The following is a 20898-nucleotide window of genomic DNA, read 5'->3' as shown; positions in this document are numbered from 1 at the left end:
TTCTAATAGGTCAAATGCCTTGTCTTCTACGTTTCTCGTCTACTGTGAATCAGGAAGGTAGAAAGAGACACCGATGTACAATGCTGAATAGATTCAAAAATAGGATTGTGTTTAAGGGGAGTCCTTCATGTGATGAATTGCCATTATGCAGCTGGCATTGCTCACACTGACTCTCCCCTTGGCTCTCCAGCTGCCATACTGATCCTCGAGTGAGTAACAAAATCAGATGTAAAAACGGCAGGCAGTTTATGGGCAGACATTTTTCAATTAATCTCTGTGCTGGTGAGGAAGGAGTAGCTGTACTTGGTAGGAATCAAACTGTGTAAATTGGCTAATAAATGTACAATATTTTGGATTGCTTACTCATACAAAGTATTTTAATAGAAGTGTGGGTAAATATACTCCCCACAAAAACACTATTAACAGTTTACATTTTTAGATTAAGTGGAGGAGGGTTAGCGAATTGTGAAAGAAATCTTGTGGTCAGCTGGTAATTAAATAAATCTGTTTTTTCTTTTATAAGAATAGAAATCTTGCCCAGTTGTGATTGACAAGATTTTAAAACTATATACAAAGTTAAACTATGAAAAGGGAGAATAGTAGAGTACAGTTAGGTAGGGTAAACTATATAATTTCTAATAATTGCGTATGAAATGGAGGCACTTAACAAACTAAGGATTAAAGGGCTGTTGTAGAAACGACTCTTCACGGGTTCATTTTTTTGGCAGTTTCAAAAACCCAGGCTGACCGGGTCAATCAAGAAAATGGTCAAGAGACATCCTCCTTTTTAATAATAAAAGGGACTTCTTTCTCTATTATATTTTGAAGCAGTAATTGTTCCTTTGATCCACTATGTTAAGATCAAAGAAAAAATTGAGTTTTAAGACTATAGGGCTAAAAATTCAGGGGCTTTACGCCACCTGTTACCGTCAAAATGTAGCAAAGACAGCGGCCACCGCTCTTTCGTAGCTGGTGCCGGGTTCTGTGGCAGCCGGCATTTTCCGAGGTGAGTGCTGGCCCTGCTAATTTAAATTAGGGAGTGGTGACGTCCGTCACATGCAAGCTGACTTAACCCAGTGTTCAGCAGACTCTCCGAGGTGTGTCAGCACCTCTTAAAGGGATACACACATCTTTCAGGTAAGTTTGCATTTAAGCTGTTGGACTGGATTTTTGCATTTAAGCTGTTGGACTGGATTTTTTTGATTGTATTGAAATAGTGGATCGCTGCAATGCATGTTAAAAGTTTTTTTTTTTTGAGTGCTGCTGGATGCTTGCAAGGCCTCAGATGGTAAAGGAAGGCCTCTGAGGACAGTAAATGCTGTGAATGCTCAGGAGGTCAGGCAACATCCATGGAGAGAGAAAGAGTTCATGTCTCAGGTTGAGATGCTGCCTGACCTGAGTATTTCCATCATTTTATGCTTTTATTTCAGAATTACATCATCAGCACGCGGAAGAGGAAGATGCGGCTCAGACAGCCCCTTTCTATCCAGGATGGAATCATCCGCCTGCTGTACCAGTGACCACAATCCCAATTCCATTTTCAAAATTTGTCCCACATCTCGCCTTCCCTCTGTTATTGACTATCACAGTGTCTTCTTGGCCACAATGCCAACATAAAAGCCACCACAAAGCAAACTTTCCAATCCAACTTTATACATCTATCCATCCAATATGACATCAAGAAATCCTCCTCCTCCTCCCTCCCTTGTTCTCCTGTCTCCTGTCTCCCACTGGCTGGGGTGTTTGAAATGAGGAAGGCGCGAATTTTTCTCTCCTACCGGTGCAACCATTTTCAGCAGCCGTTAACCCGAGGCCGCAGTGACACCGGCAACTTTCATGTCACAGTCCAATTTCTAAACCTAGGTTTTTTCACCTTGGAGATCAGCATGGAACTATCCTGTTTTATGTGGGGACTCCATGACACTTCACGCGTCCTGGATAACCATGTGTACAGGAAGTGTCGCCAGTTGCTCAAGTTTCAGAGTTTTTTTACACTTATGGGATGTGGGCGTCTCTGTCAAGGCCAGCATTTATTGCCTATCCCTAGTTGCCCTTGAGAAGGTGGTGGTGAGCTGCCTTCTTGAACCGCTGCAGTTCATGTGGTGAAGGTGCTCCCACAGTGCTGTTAGGTAGGGAGTTCCAGGGTTTTGACCCAGCGACGATGAAGGATCGGCGATATACTTCTAAGTCAGGATGGTGTGTGACTTGGAGGGAACTTGGAGGTGGTGGTGTTCCCATACACCTGCCCTTGTCCTTCTAGGTGGTAGAGGTCGCGAGTTTGGGAGGTGCTGCCGACGAAGCCTTGGCAAGTTGCTGCAGTGCATCTTGTAGATGGTACACACTGCAGCCACGGTACGCCAGTGGTGGAGGGAGTGAATGTTTAAGGTGGTGGATGGGGTGCCAATCAAACAGGCTATTTTGTCCTGGATGGTGTCGAGCTTCTTGAGTGTTGTTGCAGCTGCACTCATCCAGGCAAGTGGAGAGTATTCCATCACACTCCTTACTTGTGCATTGTAGATGGTGGAAAGGCTTTGGGGAGTCTGGAGGTGAGGCACTCTCCACAGAATACCTAGCCTCTGACCTGCTCTTGTTGCCACAGTATTTATGTGGCTGGTCCAGTTAAGTTTTTGGCCAATGGTGACCCCCAGGATGTTGATGGTAGGGGATTTGGCGATGGTAATGCCATTGAATGTCAAGGGGAGGTGGTTAGACTCTCGCTTGTTGGAGATAGTCATTGCCTGGCACTTAAATGGCAGGTAACATTCACGCCACAGATCAGCCCAAGCCTGAACGTCATCATGGTCTTGTTGTGTGCGGGCATGGACTGCTTCATTATCTGAGGAGTTGTGAATGGCGCTGAACACTGTGCAGTCACCAGCGACCATCCCCATTTCTGACATTATGTTGGAGGGAAAGTCATTGATGAAGCAGCTGAAGATGGTTGGGTCTAGCACACTGCCCTGAGGAACACCTGCAGTGATGTCCTGGGGCTTGAGGAGCGGCTGGCGGCACTGCAGTGCATCTGGGAGTCTGAGAGCTTCTTGGATCGTATGTTTCAGGAGGTGGTCACCCCACTGCCACAGAAGGTGAAGGAGTGGGTGACCTCCAGACCGAGTAGGAGGAAGACACAGGCAGTCCAGGAATCCCCTAAGCCAGTGGCACTGCTAACTTGTTTTCAAAATTTAATACCGAGGAAGATGACGACTTCTCGGAGGAATACAGTAAGAATCAAAACACCCGCATAGCAGGAGATTTAACTGCACACGGGGGGAAAAAGAGTAGAAAAGCAGTAGTTATAGGGGATTTGATAGTTAGGGGCATAGACAGGCGTTTGCGGTTACGGAAACATGATTCCTGAATGGTATGTTGTCTCCCTGGGGCCAGGATAAAGGATATCACCAAGTGGGTGCAGGACATTCTGCAAGAGAAAGAGGAACAACCAGACGTCATGTTCCATGTTGGAACCAATGAGATAGGTAGAACAGTGTTGAGGTCCTTCAGTCAGAGTTTCAGGAGCTAGGAAAAGAATTAAATTAAAAACAAGACCTCAAAGGTAGTAATATCAGGATTACTGCCAGTGCCATGTGATAGTATAGTTCCTTAACTCAAGCTAAATAGATTCAGTTCGAGAACCTTCCAGTATATCTTTTCTATTTAGAACTGTAACATCATCCTTAATCAATATTGCCATACCCCCTCCTCTCTTCCTTCTCTATTATTTCTGAATACTTGGTAACCAGGAATATTAAGAACCCTTTCCTGGCCTTGTTTGAGCCATGTGTCTGTTAATGCCATAATCCATGTGGTAACTTGTGCCTGCAGCTCATCAAACTTATTAGTTATACTACGGACATTGATGTACATACAATTTAATACCTCCTTCATCTCTTGCTATTTTCCTCAATATGATCCCTGCAATTTGAGGTATTTGTAGGGGGTGGTGTTTGGCGCGTACGCCCAGTCAGTTATGCCCCTGACTGTTTTGTGAGCGGTTCGAATCGCTCCCATGCCCCGGGTTCTAGACACCGGACTTGGGTACAAGGCGGCGGTACAGAGAAGACTCGAGTAGACAGGTGGTTGGATGTAAACAAAAACCAAGATTTTATTGAAAAGGAAAAATGGATACAATCTTATGGAAAATTACTAGTGTACACTTCTACAGGCGAAAATAATACAAAAGAATAATAATATACTTCTACAGGGAATGGGGAACATATGGCACATCAAGGGAAAACAACTGTTAACAATCCCCTTATCCTTATCCCACCCCCTATACCTAACTAGGTTAAGCTATGAGGGGTCAGAACTTCATGCTCACCAATAAAAAGGTTTGTTGGACTCAAAACAGCGGTGGGGTTTGGGGTTCGCTCTTGGTGCTCTCTGGAGCCTGCCGTCGTCACGTGGTCTCCGGGCGCTGCAAGGGCGTTGTCCAGGTTCGAGTACCCCAAAATTAAAGTCTCTGGGTACTTTACCTTGCAGGGATGATTCTTCGTCGCCAGCCGACAGTTTGAGTTGGTGTGCAGATATTCGAAGGTTGGCTGAGGCTGAAGGCCTGATAATGCGAAGCCTCTCCTCAGTTGGTCTTCCTCAGCCGGTCTTCCTCAGGTGGCCTTCCCTCCGGTGGTCTTCCCCCCTCCCCTCATCGCGTCCCGCCTCGCCTGGCCTGAATTTTCCGTGTCTGCCCGATGCAGTGTCGGGGCTATTTTTCAGATGGAGTGGCAAAAGGCACGGGCAAAGGCCAGGGGGTAAGCGCGGGACGGGGTAAGAGTGGCAGCCACGAGGGTGAGGGGCCGAAGAGCAGAGAGAGCAGCAACACCAGCACCCCGATTGCTACTCGGGGGGGGGGGGGGGGGGGGCCTTCAATTATACCTTTTTCGAAAACCCTTATCTGCGCGCCAAATCAGGTTAGTTTTTTGTCTTAATCTTGGCGGGCTATTTTAAATAATGGTAGCAATCCATACTAACTGGTTTTAGATGGCCGGTAATCGTGTCTACCGGCCCGATAATTGACTTGTATTGTCATGAAAGTTCCTTGATGGGCCTGTCCAGCCTCGATGGCGCTGTTGATCCGTTTCCGATTATATATGCTTGATGGCCTTAACTATAGGCCTAAACTGAATTTAGATTTGTCTCCAATTCGGTCTAATGCATAATTCAGAGTGCTGTCTGGTTTCAAAATACAAAGTCTCTCTTCACAGAAACCTGCAGCTTGGGTTTTGATCCACAAGCTGTCTGCGTTGCAGAGTCCATTTTAAAATCTCTCCGGCTTTCTGCCACGAGGCACGGACGCCATCTTGGGTACCCTTTTTGATTTAAAATTTCCACGCAGGGTCCCGTTTATTAATAACAGCCTTCGGGGAAATGCAGAAATTTTGCACATCTTACAGTATTTCCATTTTTACTGCTATTTATATCTCTGTGTCCTCTGATCTTATTGCTGCTCCTTTCAGCTATTTTCTGGTTCCTGTCCCCCTGCCAAATTATTTTCAATCCTCCCCAACAGTACTAGTTAACCTCTCGGCAAGAACCTTGGTCCCAGCTCTGTTCGGGTGTAACCTGTCCATCTTGTACAGGTGCCAGCTCCCCCAGAACCGGTTCCAATGCCCTAAGAGTCTGAAACCCTCCCTCCTGCACCACTTCACCAGCCATGCATTTACCTTCACTATCTTCCTGTTTCTATACTAACTAGCACATGGCACTGGCAGTAATCCTGATATTACTACCTTTTTGAGGACTTGTTTTTAATTTAATTCTTTTCCTAGCTCCTGAAACTGACTGAAGGACCTCAATACTGTTCTACCTATCTCATTGGTTCCAACATGGAAAAGGGGAAATGCAACGAGACCTGGGTGTCCTTGTGCACCAGTCACTGAAGGTAAGCATGCAGGTGCAGCAGGCGGTTAAGAAGGCAAATGGTATGTTGGCCTTCATAGCGAGAGGATTTGAGTACAGGAGCAAGGATTTCTTGCTGCAGTTGTTCAGGGCCTTGGTGAGACCGCACCTTGAGTATTGTGTGCAGTTTTGGTCGCCTTCTCTGAGGAAGGATGTTCTTGCCATGGAGGGAGTACAGCGAAGATTCACCAGACTGATACCTGGGATGGCAGGAATGAGATATGAGGAGAGATTGGGTCGATTAGGCTTATATTCGCTGGAGTTTAGAAGAATGAGAGGGGATCTCATTGAAACTATAACCGGACTAGATGCAGGAAGGATGTTCCTGATGGCCGGGGAGTCCAGAACCAGGGGTCACAGTCTAAGGATAAGGGGTAAGCTATTTGGGACTGAGATGAAGAGTAATTTCTTCACCCAGAGAGTGGTGAACCTGTGGAATTCTCTGCCATACAGGGCAGTTGAGACCAATTCATTAAATATATTCAAGAAGGAGTTGGATCTATTTCTTGAAGCTCAAGGGATATGGGGAGAAAGCAGGGACAGGGTACTGAATTTGGATGATCTGCCATGATCTCATTAAATGGCAGAGTGGGCTTGAGTGGCCAAATGGCCTACTCCTGCTCCTATCTTTTATGTTTCTATGTCGAAGGGGCACTGTTGTATTGCTGGGAGTTTTTTCTTATAGAACTCCAAACAGTGCGAAGGAGATAGATGAACAAATTTGTTTGCAAACTTCAAAGGTGTGTAGCAAAAATAGAGTAATAATATTCGGAGATTTTAATTACCCTAATAATATAGACTGGGAAAAACAGTGCTAAGGATAGAAAAGGAGAGGAATTTCTGATGCATACGGGAGAACTTTCCTGATCAATATGTTTCCAGCCCAACAAGGAAGGAAGTAGAAATAAAAACAGAAAATGTTGGAAATACTCAGCAGGTCAGGCAGCATCTGTGGAGAGAGAAACAAGAGTTAACGTTTCAGGTCGATGATCCTTTGTCAGAACTCCGTATTGGCTCTGGTTCTGGGAAATGAAGTAGGGCAAGTGATACAGTAGGAGATCATTTAGCTAACAGTGGCCACAACATCACTTGGTTTAGAGTAATTATGGAAAGACACCAGAAAATACCAAAAGGTAAAAATGCTCAACTGGGGAAAAGCTGAGTTCAGTAATTTAAGAAGGGACCTAGCACAAGTAGATTGGAAAAGGCGATTGCAGGGTAAAGCAATAGCGGAATAATGGAGAACATTCAGGGAAGAGAGAGTTCAGGTATAAAGTAGGCATATTCCTCTGAAGGGACAAGGTAGAGCATCCAAAGCTAATGTGCCCTGGATGATGAAGGAAATAAAACAGAAAAAGGAGGCTTATGACAAATTTCAGCAGCAAGATTCAGTTAATATCCAGGAAGATTATGTAACGTACAGGAGGGAATTGAAAATGTTAACATGGGAGACAGAGGTTACAAGAAAAGATTAGCAAGCAACATTACGCTGAACCCTAAAACATTTTATAAACACCCATAAAGTGTAAGAGGTTAGCTAGGGAAAAAGTTGTGCCTATTAAGGACCCAAAGGGAAATCTTCATGTAAAGGCAGAGGACATGGTTAATGTATTAAATGAGTACTTTGCCTCTGTCTTCACAAAGGAAGCAGATGAAGTGAAGGTTACACTAAAAGAGGAGAGGGAAAGTATGGATGGGATAGTAATGGAGAAGACCTACTAAAAAAATTAGCAGTATTGAAAGTTGGTAAGTCACCGGGTCCAGATGGAATGCATCCTAGGTTGCTGAAAGAAGCAAAGGTAGAAATAGCAAAGGCATTGGTCACAATCTTTTCAATCCTCATTGGATACAGGAGTAGTGTTTGAGAACTGAAGGGGTGCTAATGTTATACCACTATTCAAGAAAGGGGAGAAGGATAAACCAGGAAACTTCAGGTCAGTCAGCCTAACATCGGTGGTGGGGAAGTTATTGGAAACCATTATCGGGGGCAAAAGAAACTTTCATTTGGAAAGGCATGGGTTAATCAAGAAGAGGCAACATGGATTTGTTTAAGGCAAATTGTGTCTGACTAACTTGATTGAATTCTTTGAGGTAACCGAAGAGGGTTGATCAAAGTTGTGCAGTTGATGTATATGTGAACTTTCGGAAGGCATTTGACAAAGCGCTACACAGGAGGTGTGTCAAGAAGATGGAAGCCCACGGAATTAAGGGAAAAGTGGCGGTATGGATACGAAGTTGGCTCAGTGACGGGAAGCAGAGGGTGGTGGTGGATGGATGTTCTTCAGATTGGGAGGTGGTGTTCCCCAAGGGTCAGTTTTAGGTCCATTACTCTTTTCAAATTTTATAAACTAGCTAGTCTCTGTGTAGGGAGCAGCATTACAAAGTTTGCAGATGATACCAAAATTGACAACATAGTAGACCGTGATGAGGATAGTTGTCGGGCTAAAAATTCGACATCGCTAAAAAGCTGCTGGTGCCAGCGTGGGCCGGTGATAACGGCCGCCGAAATTGATGGTGCTGGCATTAACATTAGCCCAACACAAAACTTACCATGCAAAGCTGTTTTGGTGGCTTTAGTTCCGGTAGGAGGCCCCAGTCTAGCCTGGCCGTAGCGTCATTGCAAGAACAGCCTTCTCTTAAAGCAAGGCTGTCATTTCAGAAAGCAGTTCGGTCTCTTAAAGGGGAACAGTCAGGAAAAAATGGTTTGAGACTTAGAATGAGCCAAGCCCAGGCACAGGACATCATTTTAAAGTCCAAGTGCAGAATGGACCAGCAATCCACATCTCTGATGTGTGCTAATACCATGTTGCATTATCTGTCTAAGACCTTGGCCATGAAATTCGGCACCTTAGCGCCGGCTGATAAGGCCAGTTTGGAGAAAAAATGGCAGCCGTATCACTTCCGGCGCGGACCGCTGCAGACACCATTTTGGGCAGGTTGGCAGCACAGCTGTTGCCTGCGCTTGGTGGAAAAATGGGAGTCTGGTCACGACAATACAACCTTCTATTTTGGACATCGCTGCTTGAAGGTACACCCTCTCCTGTGTTCAGCTGCACAACAGACCCCCACCTGTGCTACTTAAAGGGACACATGCAACTTTCAAGTAAGTTTTGATTTTTGTTTTTGTGCTGGTTCCTGTACAGTTTATTTGAGTAGTGGCTTGGTGTAAGACATTTAAAAAGTTGTTAAAGTGCACAGGGTGTGCTGCTGGACATTTGAAAGGCTTTGGGGGCTAAATTCGGTTGATTTGCGCCTCCCGTTAGCACCCTAAGAGGGAGCTAATGGGGCGCAAATCTACTAGCGCCCGGGCGCAGTGCCGTTAACGCCTCCCGCGAAATTCAGCGGGAGGTTAGCATCATCACTGTGAGCAGTGACCCCACTCGCGCCCTGGCTGTAATATTGGGTGGCGCCCTCAGACTTACCGGCGGACACTATGTCCGCCGGGGTCAGGGGGGCCTACCTGCGGCCGGGGCAGTGCTAGTTAAAGGGGAGGTGGCGGGCTGCCATTTTTGTTGCTGGCCGCCTGCCAGCACCTGCCCCCGTTGCTGTCTCCAGCACCCGTGAAGCCCCCTCCCCTGAGGGGTGCCGGCTACTCTCTGTGAGCCCAGCACTCCCCTTGCATGCCGGGCTTGTTTGCCGGCACTCCCGATCCCTGGTGGCAAAGCAACTAGCGCCCGGGCGCGGCGATAGTTGAATAGCTGTTACTGTATGCAAGGTGTGGAATGTGCATGTGTATTTCACGAGAGGGCCATAGGTGTTGGATGACTGTTGGGCATTGGGGTTTTAAGACCCTCTGGCCATAGTGAGGTGGAAATGAAGAGATGGAGAGGTATTGAAAAATAGCCACTCACCCGAGTGAGGTCGTTGAACTTTTTGTGACATTGAGTATGGGTCCTGGGCACCATGCTCTTGGAGGAGATGTGCTGAGCCACCTCCCTCCACACTCATCTGTAGTCGCGTAGCAAAAGCCTCCTGCCACTCTCTGGGTAGTGTATAGATCTTCTGCACAGCACCAACCAGAGCCTCCAAGGCCCGCTCGCTAAAGCGCTGAGCTCGGTCTCCCTCTCCATAGTCTTTGGCTGGAAAATGTTGGCACAGGTCTCTCCAGGCCGAGATTCAAGGCTCCAATGAGCAGGGTGTGGCTGGAGAGGAAGATTGATCCTCCCTGGCGCCAGTGTGTCTGTGTTCCATCGCTAACTGACATCACCTGCACTGCGCCCGTGTTCTGGGTTAGCGCCTTGCTCCTCGGCCTTTGCGCCTTAGACAGGTGTGCAGCGCCTGATTTAGTGCTCCAATCGCCTCCAGGGTGATAAAAGCCAAGTTTACAGTTGGAGGCGATAATTAGTGCCAGGCACTAAACTTTGCGCCCAGGCGATAATTGCGCCCCAAACGGAGCGATACCGAATTTCTCCCCGTATGTCTCTTAAAGGAAGGCTTCTGAGAACACCACTTGCTCTAACTCCTAGGAGCTCCAGTTGCAGTTCCCCTTGGGCTGCAGCATGTCATGGAGATGGAGCAGAGGCAGCAAAGGAGACAAACTGCTCAGAGGGAAGAGGAGGAAGCTGAAGGAAAGATGCATCCCAGATAGCCCCTTTCGGGCTGGTATATCCAGGATCGAGATCATCCACCTGTGGTACCAGTGAACACAACCCCAATTCCCCTTTCAACTTTAGTCCCACACATTACCTTCCCTCTGTTCCTGACCATCACAATGTCCTCTTGGCCACAATGCTGAAATAAAAGCCACCACAAAGTAAACCTTTGAATCCAACTTTATACATCTGTCCTAGAGGCAACAAGGGGGCTTGCCATGTTAGATTGAGTAATGAGCCAGATTTAGTTAACAGCCTAACTTTGCGTGAACATTTATCCAATAGCGATCATAACATGATTGAGTTCAATGTAGCATTTGAAAGGGTGAAACAGCTGTAAAGATTTTAGATTTAGGTAAGGCCGACTTCAACGGGATGAGACCGACCCTGTTCACAATAAACTGGGTGTGGTGAAAAATAAATTCACTCGAGTCTGTCTTAAAGTAAAAGTACACAGTTTATTAACAGAACATTCTGGGAGAAGGTCATAGACCCCGCGGTCTAGTGATACCCTTCTCGTTCTCTCTTGGTACAGCTTTTTATTCCATTTTCATCCAATCACATTGTATTACAATAATCACCTGATCACATATGGCTTATTTATTCTTTTCAGTATTAGTAAAGGTTAGTTACATCTTACTATGCCTTTGGTCACAGGTCAAATTCCCATGACCCCTATATTCTGCTGTGTCTACAATTTTAGCTAAAGCAGCACATTTCTTATCGCTTAACACAGACATTCTGCCTTGTCCCACAGCTGCGTCTTATCTTTGTTTTACACACTGTCCTTTGTTTAGTTTTGCCTTTTTACGTAAGTCAATTTTTATTGTGCTATTTCTTATCGCCACCTGGTTTCTTTTAGTTCTTGTTCATCTTCACATGACCCCACTCCTTTGTTCTGATTTTAATTCTGCTGGCGGCTGTCTGAATTCTGAGAGGATTCATTTTAACCCCTTCAGTCCCTCCTGTTGGTCCCGCACCAAATTTAGACTTTGGCTAAGGATACCAACTTCTTTTCCACTTTTACCATCCCTGGGATTACTCCTACACTGATGGCTTAAACTTAGTACCTAAGTTCGTCTTTCCCCTCTGTCTATCTTGTTGTGCTAGGCATGGTAGTCTGTGCAAATGACCAAAGAACTTTACATGTATGTTCCTATCTCTATCAGTTCATTATCCCGCATTAACTGTTCGGTTTCTGGCTCAATCAACTGTAGCAACCGGCATTATTTGGGACACAGCTGCCTTACAGCATGCATTCAGAACCGTCATTATAACGCAAAATAATACTACTATAATAATTATAAGTCCATGGGTCAGATATGAACCCCAAGATCCTCCAAATAGCCAACTCCACCAGCCTTCCCCTGGGGTTTTGTGGCTCCTTGTTATCTAGCTAGCTCTTATTGCTCTCTCAACTTGGGCGTTAGTTAGTAGGGAGTCTTGAAGATTCCTTCCTTATAGTCCATTCCTTTGAGAAGGAGCAACCTCTGACCCCTTACTCAAATTCAATTCACTGTTCCGGTGTTCCAATTCTGCCCCGCCTGGGATATCCTCTGTTTCTTCTATCTTTCTTGATGTTACCCCGCCTGGGGTCTCCTCTACATTGCTTCGGATCTTCTCTTTCGGTGTGCTCAATTAATTTGTTAGTGCTTGTCAGTCATGGGCATGAGTACCCAATTGGCTTATGTATCAAAGTCTTACTACACACGTTACATGTATCAAATACACTATCATTACAAGTTGGATAACTACCAGAGCATGTGAAATAATACAAACCTAAGGGTGTGCTGATGTATTAAGCCCAATATCCCATCAATGTGAGTTGTCCCCTATGCTGTCAATTTCAATATCTAGTCTCGAATTGTCTTGCTCCAAAACATAAAAATGCTTTAGGGAGGAGTTCAGTCACATCATGAGCTCACTGAAACCCACAAACAACAGGGGAATGTCATATCCGAGTATCCAAATTGTGCCACATAATTGTGTAGCTCATACTTAAAAACGTGTTGGTTGATGGGACAGGTCCTGTTAGACCCGCAAAGCATAGTAATTGCAGTAGTAGTGACACAGGAGGCACCACTAAAATCACCTACTGGATTCGTACTGGTTTTTCCCACGCTCTGTTACCTACAAAACACAATTATTACAGTCAGTTAAATTCAGTCTTACAATCATATCGAATACATTACAGTTTAACATCAACAAATCATGGATTTAAAAGATTCTTCAGATCTCTCTTGCTCGTATCCAGCTTGTGGATAATTCTTACTAATCATGATTTCTCCTTAGCCCTCGATTGTACCAATCCAGATTCCATGCAACTCTCCACTTCAACTTCAATCCCTCTGTGTAAGGGGTCGTTTTAACGAGCTTGTGGTGTGCGAGATCGGTTTTTGATTTCACACTGCTCGTGAGCGGTTCCGAAGCGCTCCCCCCTCACCGGTTCTAGACACTGGGCTTATTGCCAGACCACCTTGATGTGTTGGCCCAACTTGTGACTCGGAAGACAAATGGATCAGGTGAGACAAGGTAAGTTTTAAATCAAAGGTATCTTTATTTTTAAGGAGAATAAAACATAGAGAATGAAGAAACAATGCAGACAAAAATCATGAACACGCCTCTCAATGGGAACTAAAATTTAACACACAAGAGTTACTTTGACTATCATAATACATCAATTCTAGATCAGCGATATAATAAAACGGGGGTGGAGAATGCGCACGGCACAACGAAGGATGAATAACGCTCCCAAATTACAAAGCCCTTAATATTAAAAACCCTCCCGTCTCTACAGTATACCTCAACTAGATCAGCTAGGTGGAGTTGGGCCTCTATGCACACCAGGGTTTTTAAAACTGTCCTTGACCTTGGTGCTCCTGTATCGTCCGGGATCTCCAATCTTCCTTATGGGACCGGCTCCTGAACCTGCTCTCCTGCTCGAACTTGTAGGCCCTCCGTGCTCCTCGAACCGTAATCGAACCTCTCCACTCGCTCTGCCTTTGACCTCGTGTCTGTGTGAAACTTTTTTTTAATGTCTCTTTTCCCCCAACAGTTATACTGTTTTCTTGCCCTTATCTTGGCGCCAAATCAGGGGTTTTCTTTTGTTAAAGTAATGGGCAGGCTGCTTTGACAAAAGCGGGTACTTTATTTTAATGTCTTGTAAATGAAACTAATGGGATCTGTCCTGTGTCCCTCTGAGTTTGGTACAGATAATAGGTTTTGTATGTGCTCTGTGTTTTCAGATGGATTTGTGTTTTGCTAGCAATTAACACACCTTGAGGTGTAAATACTTTTGTTTTGACTTCGTTACTACTGTAACCATTTTACCATATCAATTGCAGTCAGTTCTGGAATCTTCTAATCGGTGGTGACTCAGGTTTCTTTAAGATACTGCAGTGGTATGTCCTTCTGAAATGAGTCATGTGATCTGCCAACTCCATCTTGTGTTCATAAAATGTGGCCATTTCAGGGGTTTTACAATGTAGACTGTATTTTCCTGGATTTTTGCAAATCCTACACTTTAACAGGTACCTGTGTGTTTAACTCTATTCTGATTGTTTCAGTAATTCGAAAGTTTCTCGATGGAGTCTGCTTTAAAAGTTGTCTCGCTTTCCTGAGCCACATTAACCATTTCATGTCTTGCTGTTGTCAAGTAACTGAGCATGCCTGAGACCCATTCTTCAGTGCAAACTCAACATACATTCCTGGATGGTAATTACCTCATACGTATTGAATCACATTTGCACACTCATCATCAGTATCTCAATATCGTGCCACATGTGCCATCCGATACAAGCCTTTCTCGGGCTTTCAGGTATCTTATTGAAAGATTGTAGTCGCCTGGAGATCTTTGCTCATCTTCCTCTGCATGGTCCCGATGTCTTGGGTAGTGACCAAACTATCAAATTCAGTTTTCTTAAAAGCTCATTAAAGACGGGGACACAAATGTCTCCAAGAGAAAGCTATCAATTTACTGTTCTTAACTACATTTTCCTGACTTTCACTAGAAAATTTTGAAAATTCCCATTCAGTAGTGTAATTCTCCTGTTTCAATCTTACACTCTCAATCACTTTCCTTTTAATTACCATTCATATCTCATTCATGAGTCCTGGAGAAACTTTACTGTCCAGTACAATATTTAAGATAGAAAACCTAGGTCAAACGTTCTCACTTGATCCAAGTTATTAACACTTTATTTATCATTTTTAGAGGATCTTTTTATTATCCCAAAAGTAACCAAATATATAGTGCCTGAGTCTTTGTCATTTCAAAATTATCCCAAAATCCCAATAGCAGTACAGTTGAACTGACAGGTTTTGTCAATGTTCAATTCCATCTCCATCAATTTATCTTCCAATTTCAGAAACAAGTGATTCTCAGGCTAGGTAGCTTACACAGTGTTTTTAACATTCGAGACAGAAGTGTTGCAATTAGTTTACAAGGTGTGGTGATTATTCCTTGTTTAGTAAAAGTATTGTGATTGGTTGTTTGTTAACTGCCTTGGGATATATGTTGTAATCTCATTGGTAGTTGATGTCACATGATGTGTGGTGGCCACCTTACATTCAGTTCTTTTCCAGCTTTGGTTGGGACTGGATGTGGAAAGATGTGCTGCAGATTTTAAAGTTAATAAAGCCTAGCTTTGGAAGGCAAATCTATTCTTTATTTCAATTTATTAACTTTATGTTAGAATGGAGCGATATCTTCAACCAGAACGATTTAAGGCTGACCCCAATTCTGCTGGAGTGGATGATAAATGGAAACATTGGTATTGTACATTTAAAAACTTTTTGGGCGTGTTGGATCAAGAGTCTCTAAATAAGCTGAATATGCTGATCAACTACATTGCTCCGGATGTATATAAATATATTTTGGACTGTAAAACTTATGAAGTGGCTATTTCTACATTGGAAAAGATTTTTGTTAAACCAAAGAATGAGGTATTTGCACATCACCTTCTATCTGCCCGTAGGCAGCAGGTGGGAGAATCTTTGGATACTTATTTACAAGCACTTCGGTGCCTTAGTGTTAACTGTAATTATAAGGCCGTGACGGCTGAAGAATATAAGGAAGAATCGGTACGGGATGCTTTTATTAATGGATTACTGTCCAGATCAATTCATCAGCGGTTGTTAGAAAATAAGACTTTGGATCTTAAAAGTGCTTTTGAGCAAGCTTCCACATTGGATGTGGCTCAGAGAAGTTCGGATTCTTATGCTCTTTTTAATCGGCCTGCGACTATGGTTTCGGCAGTTTCGGATGAAAAGGAATTATGTGGACTTAATAGGAGTGGTTTACTAGATTCTGAAACAGTTTCTACTTCGGCGGCCGTTGCCTCTAGGATTCAGAAGTGTTATTTTTGTGGGAATATCCGGCACCCTCGTCTGAAGTGTCCTGCTCGGGAGGCTGTGTGTAGTAAATGCGGCAAGAGAGGTCATTATGCACACGTGTGCAAATCATCAGGTTCAATTACCTCCTCTCCTGGTGTGGGAGGGCCCTCCTCTACCACCTCCTCCTCTGTGACTATTCAGCCTTTAGATAGGGCGTTTATTGCATCAATTTCTGCTGCATTTGCTCATGGCCTAAACAAAGCTATAGTTACGGCTCAAGTTAATGGGTTGGAAGTGAAGGCCCTTATAGATACGGGCAGTACTGAGAGTTTTATAAGTCTTCAGTTTGCGAAGGAGAAGCATTTGAAAATTTCGCCTGTTACGTATCAGGTGTGTATGGCTCAGACGACCCTTACTTCACAAATAGCTGGTTGTTGCTTTGTGAAAATGATTCTTCTAGGTAATACGTATACTGATATACGCCTATCTGTTTTGCCTAATCTCTGTGTGGATATTTTGATTGGACATGATGTGCTTCAGTTACACGAGTCTCTTAGTCTTTCATTTGGAGGGACTAAGCCACCTTTTATCTATTTGTGGATTAACCTCTTTATCCATTTCTCCATTATCACTTTTTTCCAATTTGATGCCGGATTGTAAGCCAATTGCTACCAAGTCAAGAAGATATAGTAGTCAGGATAGAGAATTTATTAATTCTGAAGTTCAACGTCTCTTATTGGAAGGAATCATTGAACCTAGTTGTTCACCTTGGCGAGCACAGGTAGTTGTCACGACTAACGAGAGACACAAGAAACGAATGGTGATAGACTATTCCCAAACTATTAATACGTATACTCAATTAGATGCGTACCCTTTGCCTAAGATTGATGAGCTTATCAATAAAGTATCTCAGTATAAGGTTTTTAGCACTATTGACCTAAAGAGTGCTTATCATCAGATTCCTATTGTTAAGAAGGATCAATCATATACGGCCTTTGAGGCTGGTGGAAAGCTGTATCAGTTTTGCTGAATACCATTTGGTGTTACTAATGGTGTTGCTTGTTTTCAACGGGCAATGGATGCTTTTATAAGTGATAACTCCCTCTCTGACACCTTTTCATACTTAGATGACATCACAGTGTGTGGCAAATCAAGGGTGGAGCATGATTCTAATTTAAAAAGATTCCTTCAAGCTGCGGAAAAAGTTGGTTTAACTTTTAATAAAGAGAAATGTATCTTTTCGACTACTGAGGTAAATCTATTGGGGTATATTATCTCGGGAAACAAGATTAAACCAGATCCAGAACGTCTGCGACCATTGATTGATTTACCTTGTCCTACTAATTCTAAGGCTTTGCAACAAGTTGTTGGACTGTTTTCTTATTATTCTAATTGGATTGCAAATTTTTCACGGAAGATCCGGCCTCTTATTCGGGTTACGACATATCCTCTATCATGGGAGGCCAGGACATGTTTTGAGAATTTTAAAAAGGATATTTTAGGAGCAGTTGTGCATTCTATTGATGAGCAGGTTCCTTTTGTGATCGAGACAGATGCTTCTGATTTTGCAATTGGGGCTACTCTGAACCAAAATGGAAGACCTGTGGCCTTTTTCTCACGTACTTTGAACAATAGTGAAAAAAGACATTCTTCAATAGAGAAAGAGGCATACGCAATAGTAGAAGCATTGCGTAAATGGAGACATTATTTATCGGGGCGACATTTCACATTGGTAACTGATCAAAAATCTGTGTCCTTTATGTTTGATGTTAAACATTTTGGAAAGATCAAAAATGATAAAATAATGAGATGGAGGATTGAGTTGGCATGTTACCATTTTGACATAGTTTATCGTCCGGGGAAGGATAATGTTGCTGCTGATGCACTGTCGAGGGCTTATTGTTCTGTGATTCCCGGAGATACGCTTATTAATCTTCACAATGCCTTATGTCATCCTGGGGTTACGAGGATGATACACTTCGTACGCAGTAAGAATTTGCCCTTTTCAGTTGAAGACGTCAAGCGGATGACTTCATCATGTTCTATCTGCGCTCGGTGTAAACCAAATTTCTTTAAGCCTCAACGAGCTCATCTTATAAAGGCTACTTCTCCTTTTGAACGTTTGAGCGTCGATTTTTAAGGGGCCTCTTCCTTCAACTACTCAAAACCGATATATTTTTACTGTTGTGGATGAGTTTTCAAGGTTCCCTTTTGCTTTTCCTTGTGCAGATATATCAGCTGCTACAGTTATCAAATGTCTGACTCAACTTTTTGTCATCTTTGGGATGCCTGCGTATATCCATTCGGATCAGGGAAGTTCTTTTATGTCTTCCCAGCTGAAGGAATACCTTCAGAGTCGGGGAATTTCTACTAGTAGAACTACCCTGTATAATCCCCAGGGTAATGGACAGTGCGAACGATACAATGGGGTGATCTGGAAGGCAGTTATGTTGGCTTTGACATCCCGGAACCTTAAGAATACACAGTGGGAAATGGTACTGCCTGATGCCCTGCATTCCATTAGATCATTGCTTTCAACGGCTACTAATGTGACCCTCCATGAAAGGCTCTTTAACTATCCGCGGAGATCTACTACGGGATATTCGGTACCTTCATGGCTTACTATGCAGGGACCTGTGCTGCTTCGACGCCATGTTAGATTGTCAAAATATGATCCTTTAGTGGAGGAGGTGGAGCTGTTGGAGGCAAATTCCCAATATGCTCATATTTGATTCCAAGATGGGAAAGAAAGTACCGTTTCAATTAAAGACTTGGCTCCTTGTGGTGGCCAGCCCTCTTCTGAGGATATTAACAATAGTCATGATTTAGATAATGTGGATGCTGTTACAGATACTACGAATGTCTCCAATCCGATTGCAGATAATTATACTTCTATTAGTCAGCCCTTGATGGATGTTTATGACCGTCCCAGCTTACCTTCTGATGGGATTTCTAATCCGGAAACCGTTGAAAATCGGGATATGGATAGCCTTCCTGCTGAAGCTACTTCTGTGCCTTCTGGTGTGGGAGGGCAAGGAATTTCACCAAGGTTGAGCAGGTCGACACAAACAAGATATCTGGTCGACCGATTGAAAATGGACTTTTAAATTGATAGTAATGTTTTAAAATTGTTGAAATATTATTATTGTTTTAGTTGAGAGATACTTAATACTTATGTGCAATGTTATTATTTGTTCACTTAGTATTGTGTCATGTAAACAGTTTTACTCTTGTGCATAGTTTTAGTTGTAAATAATTAATTATAAATTGTAAAGGTTATTTAGGTTGGAGTATATTTTAAAAGGAGGGGTGACTGTGGTGATTATTCCTTGTTTAGTAAAAGTATTGTGATTGGTTGTTTGTTAACTGCCTTGGGATATATGTTGTAATCTCATTGGTCGTTGATGTCACATGATGTGTGGTGGCCACCTTAAATTCAGTTCTTTTCCAGCTTTGGTTGGGACTGGATGTGGAAAGATGTGCTGCAGATTTTAAAGTTAATAGAGCCTAGCTTTGGAAGGCAAATCTATTCTTTATTTCACAAGGTAACTTCCATATAACAAAAGAAAGAAGGGAATCCATTGTGACTCTGTTTAGAGCCCAAGGGGTTAATTTATCAAATCTTAATTTTCCCTCTGTCACTGTGGTGAAATAACTTAAAATTAAGAAACTTAAATTTAATAATGTCCACTATCTTTAGATTTCATACTAAAGTTGTTGCTTGGTGAACTTAAACAGCTGTCAGTGGAAAGGGTTAACTCCTTTTGCAGGTTTTTAAGAAGGTGGAGCGAATCATTAATAAAATGCACGCAACTGCGTCAATTCACGTAAATCAAAAAAAAAACTTTCCTGATCGAAAGACAGTTGTGTTTTCACACTTTAACTAAACACGAACACGGAGGTAATATGGACAGTGAAGAAAGACGGGATTGAGCAAAGTTCACAAGCTAAGTAAGTCTTTGTAAGGAACTCTGCAACTATCTGATGTTCTTGCGGAGCGGAGTTATCTTATTCAATGCGGTCTACACAAATTTACACCAACCAAAATTTCACCGTGGCCACAATGAAAGTCTGGTTTTAATAGGTTAATTAACCTCATAACTCCAATTTAATCCAGATCTTGTAAACATTCAAATTAATTTTCTTCCAAGCACATTGGCAACTGTAACTTTAAGGCAGAAGCTGATCTTTTGTAAAACTATGAAGACAAACAAAACAAAATAGCACGTTCTTGCAGAAAACAGTAAATTACGTCATATTTTCTTCTTGCCCTTCAGATGTCTTTCCAAAATACTGTAAAAACATTGCATACAACTGGAGGAAAATTAGTTTTTCACATTTTAAACAAATCAAATCAAACTGCTTTAGAAGATTTCACCATAGCAACCGCGACTCCAAGGTTAAATCTTAGACTGAAACTTAATCTTTTGTTAAACAAACTTTTTGTTGCTCTTCTGAGTTTTTACACACCAGCTTAACTTAAATTTAGTTCAAAGGTTTTTTTTTTCCAATTCTTGGGGCACAATCTTATTCGCACATTCTTAAAACTTCCAAAATCCAAGACAAGACAAAAGTTTTTAAATGCTTTTAACACAGAAGTGGGTGGAGCGGAAACAAATATAACAGAATCTTTCTTTCAAAGACAGACTTTCAGACAAAAGACATACTGTAACTTCTTAAACATTCATAGTCAGGAAAACTTTCACACTTTAATACACACTTTCTCAAACTGAAATTCCAGCATTTTTTAAGGTTCCTTTCACTTAGCAAATCTTGGGGTAGTAATGCGGGTCGGGGGCTTGCCGCGCGTGCAAGCCCCCGATCTGCACTTAACCGACGCGCCTGCCGGTCACCTCCCAGGGACGCCTGGAATTCCATTTTGAAACTGAAGAATCCCGGGCAGCGTCTGACGTCACGCCGCCCAGGAGTGCAGCCAGCGCGAAGCCTGGAGCGTGCTATGCAAGTGAGACACGCCCCTTGAGGTCTCAGTTTAAAAGGACACGCCCCCAATGCTTCTCACAAGCTGCAAAGCATTTTTACATGTAGAGCAGCATTTTAAATAGGTTTTCTGTTTTTAAGA

General features: G+C 43.1%; 1 protein-coding gene across 3 annotated transcripts in view; it reads left to right on the top strand.

Moving 5' to 3' along the window:
* LOC147107696 (NXPE family member 3-like) overlaps nucleotides 1-20898 on the top strand; it is a 90194-nt gene that overhangs the window by 405 nt on the left and 68891 nt on the right. The window contains exons 1-2 of one of the 3 annotated variants that reach the window (XM_086006923.1): nucleotides 25-306; nucleotides 5763-5875. The exons of 1 other annotated variant lie outside the window; for it this stretch is intronic. The gene's annotated coding sequence lies outside the window, so the exon portion shown is untranslated. Of the gene's footprint in view, nucleotides 1-24; nucleotides 307-5762; nucleotides 5876-20898 lie in introns of those variants that run through there. One more of the 3 variants, XM_086006922.1, reaches the window with a different exon arrangement.

This window comes from Somniosus microcephalus, chromosome 14 (genome assembly GCF_052327205.1).
Source record: "Somniosus microcephalus isolate GS21.2 chromosome 14, FLI_Smic_1.0, whole genome shotgun sequence".
NCBI classification, from domain to species: Eukaryota; Metazoa; Chordata; class Chondrichthyes; order Squaliformes; family Somniosidae; genus Somniosus; species Somniosus microcephalus.
Note: the sequence above shows the minus strand (reverse complement) of the source record. Positions and strands in the feature narration are given on the sequence as shown.